The 14,380-nt window shown below is 40.8% G+C and overlaps 1 protein-coding gene across 1 annotated transcript in view; it reads left to right on the top strand.

The window, feature by feature from the left end:
* Positions 1–3,072: 3,072 nt before the first annotated feature.
* The window catches only part of LOC134532660 (uncharacterized), a 180,627-nt gene continuing 169,319 nt past the window's right edge, over positions 3,073–14,380 (top strand). The window contains exon 1 of the mRNA XM_063369322.1: positions 3,073–3,442. The gene's annotated coding sequence lies outside the window, so the exon portion shown is untranslated. The remainder of the gene's footprint in view (positions 3,443–14,380) is intronic.

Here is a 14,380-nt window from a genome sequence, read left to right as displayed (position 1 = left end):
AAATACGCAGGTTGGGAAGTGAGAGCCTATGCGCATTACCCACTTACGGAAACGCAGAAAATGCTACAGCGAATAACTATTATGTATGACTAGCGCAAGGACCAATCTAAAAACAAAACAAAAACCTCTAGCCAGTTTGTAAATTTGTATTTTGCGATCTCTTATCTATATATAATTTTTTTTATAATATCCTGTGCCTTATTTTTTTTTCTATGGTCTCTAAAGATAAAAATGCTCGTTATCAATGTTGTTGATGATTCAATTCTGTATAAAATATTTACTTCACGTTTTTTTATTGAAATGTTTCCAATAAAGAAGGTTTGATAACACAAATCTGAAAAGTATGTAATTTGTTCAAGTGAGATTATCTTGAAAACTATGAGAGCTATTAAACAAATAAAACGACATTTTTTATAGGTTAAGAAATGGTTCATTAATTTGGCATGTTTAGAGGTTTTTTCTAGAGTTACCATTTTTGAGTTTTTTTTAAACCTAAATAATATTTTTTTTGTAGTTCTTTATAGTTTCTGATTCTAGCTCACTTCTTATTCATCAGGACTTCTGCTATTATATTTCCTGGATACTTCATAATAAGTGCAATAAAGTAACAAAAAAACATCGGATTTAATTTGGGTACCAGCGAAATTTTAACGTACTTTGACTGGGCTGTAGTAACGGTTGATTTTTAGCGCGCCTATTTTAACGTTTATACTTGAAATATATGTCATGGGGAATCTTCCACGCTTTGGATTGGAAATATTTTTCTCTTTGAAGAAAGAATAATGTTAAAAAAAATAACGGAAACTGAGTTCCTGCCAAGGATACAGGGGCTTCTTGTCGGGGAAGCAGCGCTATTGTGAGATAAGCTCCATGGTGCAGCTGCGTGATAGAGGGTGCTGCGGGGGGCGGAGGGCCTGGAAGGAAGGAGGGGGGAATTATGCCCTTCGGAGGGGCGAATGCCCTCCCTATATCTTTACTGCTTCCGGCCAGCTCTCAAACCAGCGGTTGAAAAAAAAATCCTCCTTAAGCTCGCAATGAATCGAATGAATCGACGTAAGCACGTTAGAGTCTTTTTGGTTGTTTTTTTTTGTGAGGTCCTTAAGGCTTGGTCACACACACCATGTTGAGGTTATTTCTTTATTTTTTTGTCATTATTTTTTTTAAGGGCTATTTCTAAAAATTTTAACTCGATACCTCCCTTTGAATTTGTTGTTCTGCCCGGATATCGTCAACAGATATTCACGTAGCGTAGGTTCAATCCAAAATATTTGTGACAAAAACAACAAATGTACCGGGGGGGGGGGGGGAGGGAGGGAAATTCGAGTTAAAATTTTATAAATAGCCGTTTAATAAAAGCAATGACAAAAAAATTTCAACATGGTGGATGAGACCGAGCCTTGAACGGAAACGAACAGTCAAGGCTTTCAGTTAAAAAAAAAAAAAAAAAAAAACACCTCTTGGATTCGCCTGTGTAGTGACAAAGGGAAACCACGAATACACGAATATTCCGAAATACAGATACCGGACCCAGGATTCAAACCCGGCTCCTACGAATTACGAATCTAGAGATGTTTCACAATTTTAATTCAACAGAATGCACAGGTAAAAATGCCACACTTTTTTTTTTTTTTTAATATTTTCACCTAAATATTCGTTTCAATAACGAAATAAAGACCGCGGAGCTACAAAGGCTTATGTATGATCAAAACTGGTAGATTATTTAAGTATCGCAGAGAAGAATAGTCTATTCCTGCCTTCGCATACATGAGGTCACGTGACTAATGGAAATGATTAATCACAAGACCTTTTCCCATTCAAGCTGCATGACTTACATAAAAAAAAAAAACACAGGAACAGGTTTATACTCTGGTCTTGCGCGGTGTCGTGCCTCGAAGTTAACACTTGAAATATGAAACAGTTGGACCTACTGAAAATCAGTGGAATTTCACTGGAAAATTGTTAAAACTACGTTGAATGTATTCAATATGGAGAAATTTTTTTCATTAATTCAGTCAAGTTTAATTTTTTTTTGTAGTAGTTATTGCGCTTTCATATTGAGAGCGCGGGTTTTAACATTTGTTTAAATTTTTCTTGCACACCCCTTGCGTCGAGCGAACGACGCTCAATGAAGTGAAATCTTTTACTAGGCGATTAGCGGGAATATACACCGTGGTTATTGCGCGTCTGTAATGTTACGATGTTGAAAGTCGTTTTTAGAAACATAATCGCGCTCATTGGTGCTAGATTTGTTGTTTATACTCTCATTGAAGTCTCCGTCTCGTCTGTGACAGACTTCAGTCGATTACACGGCTGTGAACTAACTCTAGTTGGCTGTTGAGTAATTAAAAATTATATATAATTGCTGCACATTCAAAAGTTATAATAACTGAGTGAGAAAAAAATCACTGTTGTATGAATTCTGTATATTCAAAGGTTGGGTTTTCATATACGACAGGGCAATCAGTGTCGGGTACAAGGAGGGGGGGAGGGGGGGAGAGGGACAGATGGGAGTCTCCCTTCCACCCCCGAATTAATATCAGTGACGACAGTATATGTTACTGCGTGAGAAGCCACGTCGTATTCGGCCACAGCTGTAGGAGGTCCACATGTTAGCGCGTTTGTATCAATATTAATGTAAGTTTTTTTAATACACGTAAACATCACAATCCAGATAAATTATCACAAGAATGGCTGTCTCCAATGATTGTTATGCGGGCATTTTAATTGAAAACGTGCAATACCCTTATTTATAAAGGTGTTTAAAAAAATGAGTTCTCAGTAGGTAAAAAATAATGATAATATTTTTAATAATGTTATTATTTAACACGCGTACGCGGCTGAATGCACGCCGGAGCAGAGCCGCTGAATGCTACAAACTCCACTTCCTTCGGAAGGGAACGGCTGGGCGCTGTGTTTTTGTTCCCCCTTTTTTATTTTCGAAATATCGTGCGGCGGAAGAATCCCGACCGGCGAGCCATCTACCGGCCGAGGGAACAGGTTTGAACGTCAACACGACGCGGCGGCGGCGGCGGGCGGCGGCGCGCCGCAGTTTGTCGTGCGCGCTCGGCCGGGGTCGTTCCGAAATCCGGCGGCAGCTCCCTCCCTCGGTCGGTCGTACGGTCTCGTGCGTTCGCGTCGCGTCGCGCGTGTGAATGCGTTTGCGTGCGTTGGTGTTGTGTTCTTGTACCTCCCCCTCTCCTCGTACTCCTCGTCGTCGTCCAGCGTCAACACGACTTGGAATGTTTACAAACACGTCACAGCACCGCCGCCGATCGGATCGAAACAGCTGATCGCAGTCGTTACTCCTTCCCCCCCCCCCCTTTTCACCCAGTAATGTGTGGTGGCAGCTGAATAAAGGAATTCTGCGCAGGAGCGTGTGATCTCTACATCTGCGAACGCGAAGACGAAAACAATAAAGGGATAACTAAAAGGGCCGGCTGAGGTAAGGACCACATTGCAGTTATAATCCCACGTTTCCGCTCAAAACATTGTCTCGATCCAGATTTCGTTCCAGCAACGACAAGTGTTAAGTTGTGACATGGAACTCGACTCAAATTTGACATTTCTCATAATTATTACCAGTCGTAACCATTTCTCAACTGTCACTTGCAAGGCAACGCATGATGTTTGTTTACGTACACCGACCAACCACGTGAAGTTGTTTACAAACACCGTTCACCGTACAACGGTGGCGGATGGATGCACAGATCGTTGGTCCTACTTTTGAGAACTGTCAAATTTGAGGCAATATACGAGACAAGTCTGTAGAATGTCTGAAAATACTTAAAATTATTCTTTTAAAAGTATTGACACTACACGACTTCTGTATCTTTTATATTTATTTTTAACACGTTTTTATTATTTGCTTCATTTGTAATGATCTAACGAATTATGTAAACAAATTTTGGAAGTCGTTTTTAACATGCATCTGAATGATGTATCGATTTGAAACTTAGCTAGTACGTGTGATTCCGATGACGATTCAATAATTTGGTACCATCGAAATGATTTGATGATGGAGCCAGGAGGTGGATAGTGGAACTCTTCAACCTTTTAGTGTGTAACTGATGAAAGTTTTTTTTTTTTTTTTTTTTAGTTTTTAAATTATAATAATTTAAATATGTGTTTGATGATTATCCTCGAGAAAACGTCAATTGTTTCATCGAGCCTGCTACAACCTAAAAATAAAATATAGCACTTAAAAACACACAGAACAGACAGAGGAAATGGATGGCATATTTCGGCTTGCACGTTTCTCACGAAAGCCACGGATCATTATTCGAATAGTACGACCTGAGCCAAGCAAGCCTATACTTAAAAACGCTCGTTTATTTTCTTTCTTTTTATAAGCTCGAATGGGTAGTCGTGGTAAAATATTGGTCGTTTGTGGACTCTAGACCTTGTAATCTTGTGCACTTGGTGTGCGAGAAACGACCGACTCAAACGGGCATAAATAATGGAGAAAATGCATGGAATGTCTAAACACCTCTTCCCATATCGTGGAATTGCCTAAATGGCATTGTGCTTTTGATGTATGTAGTGGGAATGGTAGGTGTTCATTAACTTGATGTTCTACATTTCGGATAATTTTTTTTATAGAAAGACCTGAAAACCTTGTATAAGGACACCTAAATTGTACGTTAAGAATGCAGATCCGAGAGTACTAATCTAATAACAATCCTGATATTTTATCATGTCAGCTTTTGCTCACCAATAATTCATTTGTCGGTATTCGTAATTCACTTAAAAATAAATTGAGGTTTTAGACAGGCAAGTACAACTTACAGCTTGTTTTAAGTTGCCATGTAAAAAAAAATATAGAGCAATATACCGAATCAAAAAATTATGGGCATTTCGGTTATTGGATAATACGTGGTTGGTGTAACGTAATCAAAGAAACTTAAAAATATATTAAACATCCTATTAATGTTTGAAGTTATCAACAAAAACGTGTTACGAACATGTTGCTGTGTTGTGATTAAAGTCAAAGGCATTATGAAGTAATTTCACGGCTGCAAAAATCGTTGCACGCAGACTTGACATTGTTTGGTTAGGCTGGGTTTATAAACGACTCAACGTGTCAACAAAGTAATAATACCTCAGTCTTTAAAAAAACACGCGAATCGCAAGATGCCACCAACCCTATAACTTAATATTGTAAAACCGTAAAAATCAATTTTCTACCCCGGGCTTCTTTTGATGATTCATATTTTTCATGAAAACACAATAAAATTACAATAATTTGATTTAAAAGTGTTATTTTCTTTCACTGTGTAAACGTTAAACGAGTGAAATCGTGATATATACAATAAAAATAACATACCGTGGACTCATATGCACACAACGTCTTGCGTAGTTCTACAATGGATCACGTAAACGGAGACGGATCTTCCGGAACATTTCACTATCGCGTCTGCTGCTTCTACTCATACAATGCACATAAATGTAACAAATGGCAACCAATAGGATTGCATTTCAAAGTTACGAGACATTTAGTTTAATTAAATATATATATTATGCTTCGAATTTACATATATAATAAAAATAACCCACAAAGTAATGATAGAACACTATATATTCTTGTCCTTGAGACAATCCTTAACTTATTTAGAACGTAAACAAACATGGCTAACACCACAGCCAAATACCCGGCTTCTGTTGGTCGCACGGAGCAACGTAAACCGTAAACGGAAGAAGTTATCATTGCCGAGCTAATCCGTACGGGCAATATTTGGTTCCGGTTCCATCTCCGTCTGCATGCTACTGTAGAACCTCTTCTGTTCCGTGTGATCCGTCTCCGTTTCCGTGTCATCGTATAAGGGACCTTACGGTCGCATCTTAACTTGCTGGTCGGAAGGAAACAAGCGCTTCCCAGAGCTTGATGGCCGCTCTGCGCCAGGTAGAGAGGCAGCTGACGGCGTGCGCTGTTGGTAGGATTCCTGGCGTCCCTTCTTCTTCGGGAAGGATTTCGGGTGAGAAGGGGTGATGAGGAGGGGGGGGGGGGCAGCTGGGTTCGGCGCAGGGAATGCTGGGGAGGCTGAGAGGTGTAATTAATCACTGTCAGGACACCCGCACCGGGCCTGAGTTAGTCCCTCTTGCCGCCAGAGGTCGTCATCTCGCCGCTGGAGAGGCGCGCGCGTTCCGCCCTGGAGGAGAACGCCCCATCCGAAATGACGTAGTACGCCAATTTTTCGTTTTCACCTTAGGGGCATTAGGCCTCGCCATCTCGCAATTTCAAATACTTTGATACCGCTTGCAATGAAGATTCCGTTGCTAAATATTTTGGTTTTACATGGCATAGGACTTAGCTTTGGCTTCTTGTTGAAGTCAACACTAGTGGACTGGTGTGGGTTATAAAGATAGTTGCAGTCGCTCACATGAAATAATGTTATTCCCTCGAGGCGCTTACAGAATAGATCATGTTAGTAAATATGTGGTTGCAAGAATGTATAAGATTTAGGCCGTGACATACCAAAAACTGGGATTTATCTTTTCTGAATTAGAAATGTAGCAATTATATGGAAAAATCCAAAATGGCGGGGCCGAATTCCCCTTAAACACATGAGGGTGATTGTTTAGGATTCATTGTCTCGGCGTGAATGTATTTTAGAAAATACTCTTATCCGAAGATAGTTAACGTTTCCTTAGCTAGAAAGAAGACCATTTTGGTTGAAGACGCTACGACCAAGAGTTTCTGAGATTGACTCACGTGTTTGGTCACACGATGAGTGCGTTCATTATCAAAGAATGTTGTTTACGGGTAACCGTCATTTGGCCTAAAATAATACCAAGTGACTGCCCCTGTTTTAAACTAAAAGGGCTTTCCGAACTGTAAGTGAAGTTGGCAATGAAAGTAAGCATGTAAACAAAAATCTGTGTACTTCTCACATACTTTGAGTTAAATATACCTCCCCATTTTTAAAAACTTTTTTCTAGGTTATATTCGATAAACACTTGAACAATTTAAACACTTATAAAATAGTTTTCACTTCATATATTATTGGAATTAATAAATTTAATAAAAATAAATATTTAGACATGTGTAAAATAACTGCACACTCAAACCGATCGTAACTACTATACAAAGGTAGAATCATAAAGTAAATTCTCGTAAATTCGTTAGACACTAATGGAGTTTAAAAAATAACCAATTTCAGTTAAACATTGTTCTTTATTTGTTCAAAAAAATTATGTGAACTACTTCTTTTGTGGTTAACCAATAGCTTTTGAAGAGGCCAAGCAATGAACCTCTCCAGATTCAAGTACGCCACAAGTTCACGGCACGTGAAGTACGCAAGGTCGCAAGTGCAGCACTGCGTTATTGAATTTGGACATGGCCTTAGATGAATTTACACATAGCAGCCGAAGATGAAATTGAAGATGCTTGTTCCGGCAAATTATTTATGTATGTCTTAAAATAAATGTTCACTTGTAAAGACAAAAAAAAACTGTAAGAAAATCAAAGTTTGGACACTTGTAACAACCAACCCGAGGGAGCCACGGGGGCAAAGGTTACCACTCTGCAGCGAGTTATGATCACGGCTGTACTCCAGCCGACCGTTGGGCACTATCTTCTCCTCCCCCCCCCCCCTCCTTCATCCTTTTCCAAGACTTCATCATCTTGTTGCGTGAAGAGCTGGGGATGCGTGACCTTGTAGTTCACGTAATGAGTGCTTGTCGCCGGGAGGGGTGGTTAAAGGTGGGGAAGGGGGGAGGAAACACATGAACTGTAGCTTCTCGCGGCTGCTAGCGCCCCTTGACAGGCAGGGGTGGAATCAGCTGTGAATTGTTGGGAGGGGCGGACGATCGCAGGATTTTTTTGGGTGGTGTGGGTACTTTCCAGTTAAATGAATAAAACTAAAAAAATATCCTTAAAATACTATTTTAAAACATCATCAAAAGTTATTAGTAAAACTAAGGTTTTATCTAAATTATTAGAGTACTAAATTTCCGAAAAACCTTTTTGTTTTTACATGCCACATATTCACTTGTAGAGAATTTAGATTGAATTTGCCTCAATATTGAGCTGGATCAGATTGATTAGTGTTTTTATTACATGAAGAACCCATTATTTATAATCCATCTTGGAAGGACTGTCCCATCAACAATTTGATTTCAAGAATGTGGAAAGAAATAACGTACCTAACAGAAATGCGATGTTGAGCTGTCGCGTGGTGTGGCGTCGCATCTTGCCTGATTCTATGTACGTGCACCCATCCTTAAGCGGGGTTAGGCCCCGCCGTCTCAGATTTTCCATCTATTTTGCTACAATGATGTCAATTTTCGGCATTTGAAGGCATAAATCGTATCTCCCAGACCTTCTGCGCCTTGTTGCAACCACGTATGTATCAACAGTCTCCAGTGGGTCGTTACCACAACGCCGACAGCTAGAAAACTGCTGTGTACCACAACGCCGAAGTACAGTAACGCCGAAATACAGTAACGCCGAAAAATGTTGCAACGGTGGGGGGGGGGGGGGGCACAGGAGCAAAATGAAAAACAACAGAATGAATTTGTGTGTGTTTCTTAAATGTATCTTAACGCCGAAATACCACAACCTAACCTAACCTAGGCTAGCCTAACCTAGCCTAACCTAACCTAACCTAACCTAACCTAACCATTGTGGCAGCCCTGCAATGACATTTTTCGGCGTTTATGTATTTCGGCGTTGTGGTAATTCGGCATTGTGGTACACAGCACAGCAGTTTTCTAGCTGTCGGCGTTGTAGTCAATTTGGCATTCGGCGTTATGGTTTTCGGCGTTATTGTACGTTCGGCGTTGTGGTGCAACAACACCAGTTCACGAGCGTTTATTTAAAATAAGTAGCCAAAGCTAGGTCTTATGCCATGTCAAACAAAACAAAAAGCACAGAAGTTTGAGTGCAAGGAGAAGGTATCGAACTATTATAAATTGCAAGATGGCGAGGCCTGCCTGATCCTCCTTGATCGTTGTCGGAAGAGGGATGAGTGGGATCCGGGAGTGCGGAAGCAGTGTTTGCCTGGAGCGGCTCACCGGGTACCAAGTAGGAGGGGGGGGGGGGGGGGTACGAACCAAGTGGACAGATGTGCCGGGACTCGAACCCTGACCCTCGCGAATTCGAGTCCCGACGCTATACCCTCGTGCCACCTCGCCGGGCACGTCGGGCGTGAAGGCGACGCGGTAGCCGACGAGAAGAAACACCTGTGTTTTTTTTTTTTGGCGTGACAACGTCTAATAAATCGATGAACGCCGGCTGCACGCACGAAAAGGTGTCCCGTTACGTTCATTGTACGCTTGCGTCGCATCTATCTCTCTTCCACTCGATTGGAACAACCATAGATTTGACTTTTTCGAGGCACATTAAACTTGAAACATTCCCATTCGTTTCCTACTTTTCCTATCATCGTCCTATCCTTAACAGAATAACACAGATTGGAAGAAGTTAAATAGCAAACACGTATAAAAGTTACAGTTAAAATAATCTGTTCGTTAAAGTAATAAACATATTTGAATTAATGAGTGCAAATAAAAGTAAATTTTTCAATTAAATTGTAGATATCATTTCACTCCTTCTTTGTAGCCTATCCATACAAAATAGTGATAATTAAATAAAAATGATTCAATTTTATTCATAAAAGTATGCAATCATTTCATCAATGTTTTTTTATGACGTTGTCACGTTAAACTATCGTCCGTAAACCGACTTTACAGACAACCATTTTTTTTTTGTTGCGAAAACGTTGTTTCCTAACAAGCTACTTCCCAGAGTACTGTTATGATCGATAGTTATTTCCAGACGAATCATACACATCCAGTATAGTTTGTCTCACTCTCTTAAGTTTGCAGGACAGAGCGAACGGCCGGGAAAGAGCTGTTACATTAGCTCCCGGCCGTGAAACTGTCTTTTATTAGCATCCGAATTAGAGCAGTTCGAATTAGCATCCTGGTAAGAGCTGTTTTCTTAGCATCCCCGTGCGAAGATGTATTATTGAGCACCCACAAGACGTGGCGCGGAAACAGAACTACTGATGACTTGATGTAAGCTTTTGGACAGCACATGTATGTATGTAGAGGAAAACTATAAAAAACACAAAAGACAAAAACACTAATTAAGCAAAAAATTGCTGTTGTCAGCAGGATATAAACACCACACGATATTCCATAACAGGAATATGGTTAACAAACAAAGAAAAACAAAGAAAAATGGACTGACAGAACGGAAAAAAAAAAAAAACCACAAATGATGACAGCACAAAAATATTGAACCTAAAAAAATTCAGCACAACAGTTGAAACGAGACAAAAACACGACAAAACGGAAAGACGAAACAAACACAATAGCTTTCCGAAAACAGAAGAGAACGAAAAAAAAAAAAAAAAACCACAAATGATGACAGCACAAAAATATTGAACCCAAAAAAATAAACTCAGCACAATCGTTGAAACGAGACAAAAACACGAAAAAACGAAAAGACGAAACAAACACAATAGTTTTTTTTTTTATAGTTTTCCTCTACATACATATGTACGTGTGCCTAGCAATGGCGTATGTCCAAAAGCTTACATCAAGTCATGCACTCCCGTCGCACAAATCTTTCAAAGATAGCAGAACTACTGACCCCGGACGGGCGGCGCTCGGGTGAGTTGCGCAGTGGGTCGCCAGGCTCCTGCCGGCGGCTGGCGGCGGGGCCCGTGAACGCCCCTGCGCGCATTCCGGCCCGCCCTGCCCCAGGGCCGCCGGGGCGCGGGGCGGGGGGCGGGGGGCGAGGGGCGGGTCAGCGGGCCTCGCCGGCTGTGGGCAGCGACCCTGCGACCCGGCTTCCCCCCCCCCCCTTACACTCTCACCTACCTCTGCTCGAGACATCCGAGTGGGGGTCTGCTTACGTCTTCACTCCGGATCAAGTTTTTAACCTGTTTTTTTTTTTACGTGATAACGTCTTATAAATCGATGAACGCCGGCTTTTTTTTAAAAAATTTAAAGGCCAATTTTTTTATGTCAACCCCAGCATGAACATTGAATTATGTTTTCTTGTCGTAAACAGTTTTGAATAAGTCGTTTGCGTGTAGTCTTTGATATGTGTTACTTAATTTTTGTATATAATTCACAAATCAATAAAAAAACATTGGTTGTTACACAATCCTACAAACCTGATCTTTGGTTTTTTTGTTTTTGAAATGATAACGTCTTATAAATCGAAGAACGCCGGCTGCACGCAGGAAAAAAAATTGTCACGTTCCGCCTGAGCCGAGCGTGCGAGAACCGGCCAACCACCGTGCGAGGAAAATCTTCTATAATATTAAACAGGTTGAGGCGGGTTTTTTAACTACATAATTGTTCGTGATTATATTTAAACAAATTATTTAAATTAAATTTGCAAAAAAACTGTAAATAATATTTGAAAATTAAAAAAAGTATGCAATTTTTCATAAATGTTTTCTTATGACGTTATCACGTAAAATTATCGTCCGTAAACCGACTTTACAGACAACCCACTTTTTTTAGAAGGGTTAAAATGGCTAAAATGCGCGTTTTCAGAGTAAGTTTTAGGAATAAAACAACCGGTACGGATTCCTGCATTACACCTGTCTCTTCATTTCTCCGCCATATAATGTTACGGTTACCGCTCAGATTTCACAGTTATCTAATGCACAACGATAAGACTGCGCGCGAGTCCGCAACCTTGGTATTAGAAGCTACACCGCGCTAGAAGCACCAGCGAGCGTCGCGCTTATCATCCCGTCTCAATAACAAGAAACTAAGTCACATAAAATCAAATAATTTGCAAATTATTACCTAAAAAAATAATAAACTTTCCTTTTTTACCGTTCAATAACACTCGTTCTTAATTCTTTTAATTCAGAAAAATACTAATATTTTGTTTTGATCAGCTAGAGGTCACTTTGTCTTTTTCCTTACACTGGAAATATGATATTAAATATTCTCTTCGAAGTTATATAGTTTTTTGACGTGACAACGTCTAATAAATCGATGAACGCCGGCTGCACGCACGAAAAAGTGTCCCGTTACGCACATTGTTCCGTTACGCTGTGTCCCGTTACGCTCATTGTACGCTTGCGCCGCATCTATCTCTCTTCCACTCGATTGGCCTATGCGTCCGAGGAGAAAAAAGACAGCGGCAGCACACAACTTATATCTACACGTGAACTGTTTCGTCGACTGTTTATAAAGTGAAGTGAAAAGTTAATGTGGTTTTCATTGCTTATTACAACAACAATTACCACAACGCCGAAATACATTAACGCAGAAAAATGTCATTGCAGGACTGCCTCAAAGGTTAGGCTAGCCTAGGTTAGGTTAGGTTGTGGTATTTCGGCGTCAAGATACATTTAAGAAACACACACAAATTCATTCAGTTGTTTTTCATTTTGCTCCTGTGCCCCTCCCCGCAGCAACATTTTTCGGCGTTGTGGTACACAGCAGTTTTCTAGCTGTCGGCGTTGCGGTCCATTTGGCATTCGGCGTTATGGTTTTCGGCGTTATTGTACGTTCGGCGTTATGGTTTTCGGCGTTATTGTACGTTCGGCGTTGTGGTATTTCGGCGTTGTGGTAACGACCCGAGCGCAGCCCGCTGTGGTCACACTGTGATCCCCGCTGCCTGTCGCCTCTCCGCGGGACGTCACTTGCTGCGAACACGAGCATCCAGGCGTGGAGACGTCGCAGCGTGCATGAATTACAAGAATATCAAACAATAATAGGATCAAAGTAGCTTGGCTTCTGGGTTGTAGCCGTGTCCTTGGCTAATAAAATTCACCGACGTTTCGGTCGACATTGCAGTCGCCATCATCAGGGAGCAGTTACCTGATAACTGAATACCAGGCAACTGCTCCCTGATGATGGTACCGCATCATGTCTACCTGACCACCCCTCCGAACCAACGAACTCAACGCCGTCAGGACATACCAGGCCCGAGCCAACGGACCTGGCCACGCCGCCACTTCATCACCACCTTCACCATCACGTCTAAATAAAATATTCACCACACACAAATCACCTGCCCCCAAGAACTTCAATGTTGGAAGGGACAAAAAATGTATGTATCTTTAATTGTAAATACCTTAATGTAAATGTATCAGATGTTCTCTTCCATGTTTTCTATTTGTATTATCTTTTTCAAATAAAGAGCTAATTTTTGGCGGGTCCCCCATTAAAAAAATAAACTTTGTATGTGAACCTCTATTCCTATTTTTTTTATTTGCTGGTAGTTATGGGCCCGCCCAACAGATAGCGACACATGTCGCGTGAAACATGGTTTCAGTTTCCACTGTAAGAGTCGCACTTCTTTATTTCCTTCCTTGTTCTGTGGTTACAACTAGCGTCCTTTAAGGCGGTGTCCGGAAACCCATGGCCGACGGGCCGTCTGGACGCCCCCTCTTGCAGTTTAAGAACGCACAGTTAACGTGCGAACGCAGCCTCCGGGGTCGGCCCCCTTAATGAGGCTTTGTGTGCAGATGACGCTGTTTACGTGCGCGCGTAGGCCAGCCGGCAGCCGCTTGAGAACAACACCTAGTCCCGCCAGTTCCATGGGCACGGCCGACTCCTCTTTTTCCAAACCAACCACGCGCAGAATTCCAGCAGTTTCCTGGAGGCTAGGGTCGCCGTTCCGTCGATTGTTGAATTGTCTTGATCGGATTCTGAACACACTTGAATGCAGTTGACAGTGAAAACTGAAGATGAAAGATAAAATACATTTTACGTGTTATTCGTGTGATATTCGAACTGTTTTGTTTAACGAATCGGCTATTGCAGAAAAAAAATTCTCAGCAATTAGGTAATTCTGTAACATAATGCCCTTTTTTTTTAAACATTTAAAAGTGAAATATGTTTTCCTTTTTTTTTTAAAGGCTTGGTCTCACACGCCATGATGATTTTTTTTTTTTCAATGAGTTCTTCATTACTATTCTTTAACGGCTATTTCTGAAACATTAACACGATACCTCCCTTGGGTTTGTTGTTGTGTCACTAATATTTACAACGTATATATTCTAATTATGGGTGTCCATTATAATTACACTTAGTGAATATATGTTGAAAATATTTGTGAGAGAACAAACACGTTATAATTTCAGTTTTAGCCTTTAAATTATAGTAATGATGAGAAAATAATTTTTAAAAAACCAGCGTGACCTTAAAGGGGATTAGACCTTGCCATATTGCAGTTTCACAAATTTTGATACCGCTTGCAATAAGGCTTCTGTATTAATTTTTTTTTTTTGCTTGTTGTGGCATAGGACGTAGCTGTTGAAGTCCAACACTTGTGAACTGGTGTGATTGTCATGATAGTTGTAGTGGCCCGCGTGAAATAGTAAGTTATTTCCTCGCGGCGCGGCGCTTAAAGACTACAGCCTGTTAGTAAATACGTGGTTGTGGCAAGACATAGAAG

Source organism: Bacillus rossius, chromosome 6, assembly GCF_032445375.1.
Source record: "Bacillus rossius redtenbacheri isolate Brsri chromosome 6, Brsri_v3, whole genome shotgun sequence".
Taxonomy (NCBI): Eukaryota; Metazoa; Arthropoda; class Insecta; order Phasmatodea; family Bacillidae; genus Bacillus; species Bacillus rossius.
The sequence above is the reverse complement of the archived record's forward strand: the minus strand, read 5'-3'. Positions and strand labels throughout refer to the sequence as shown.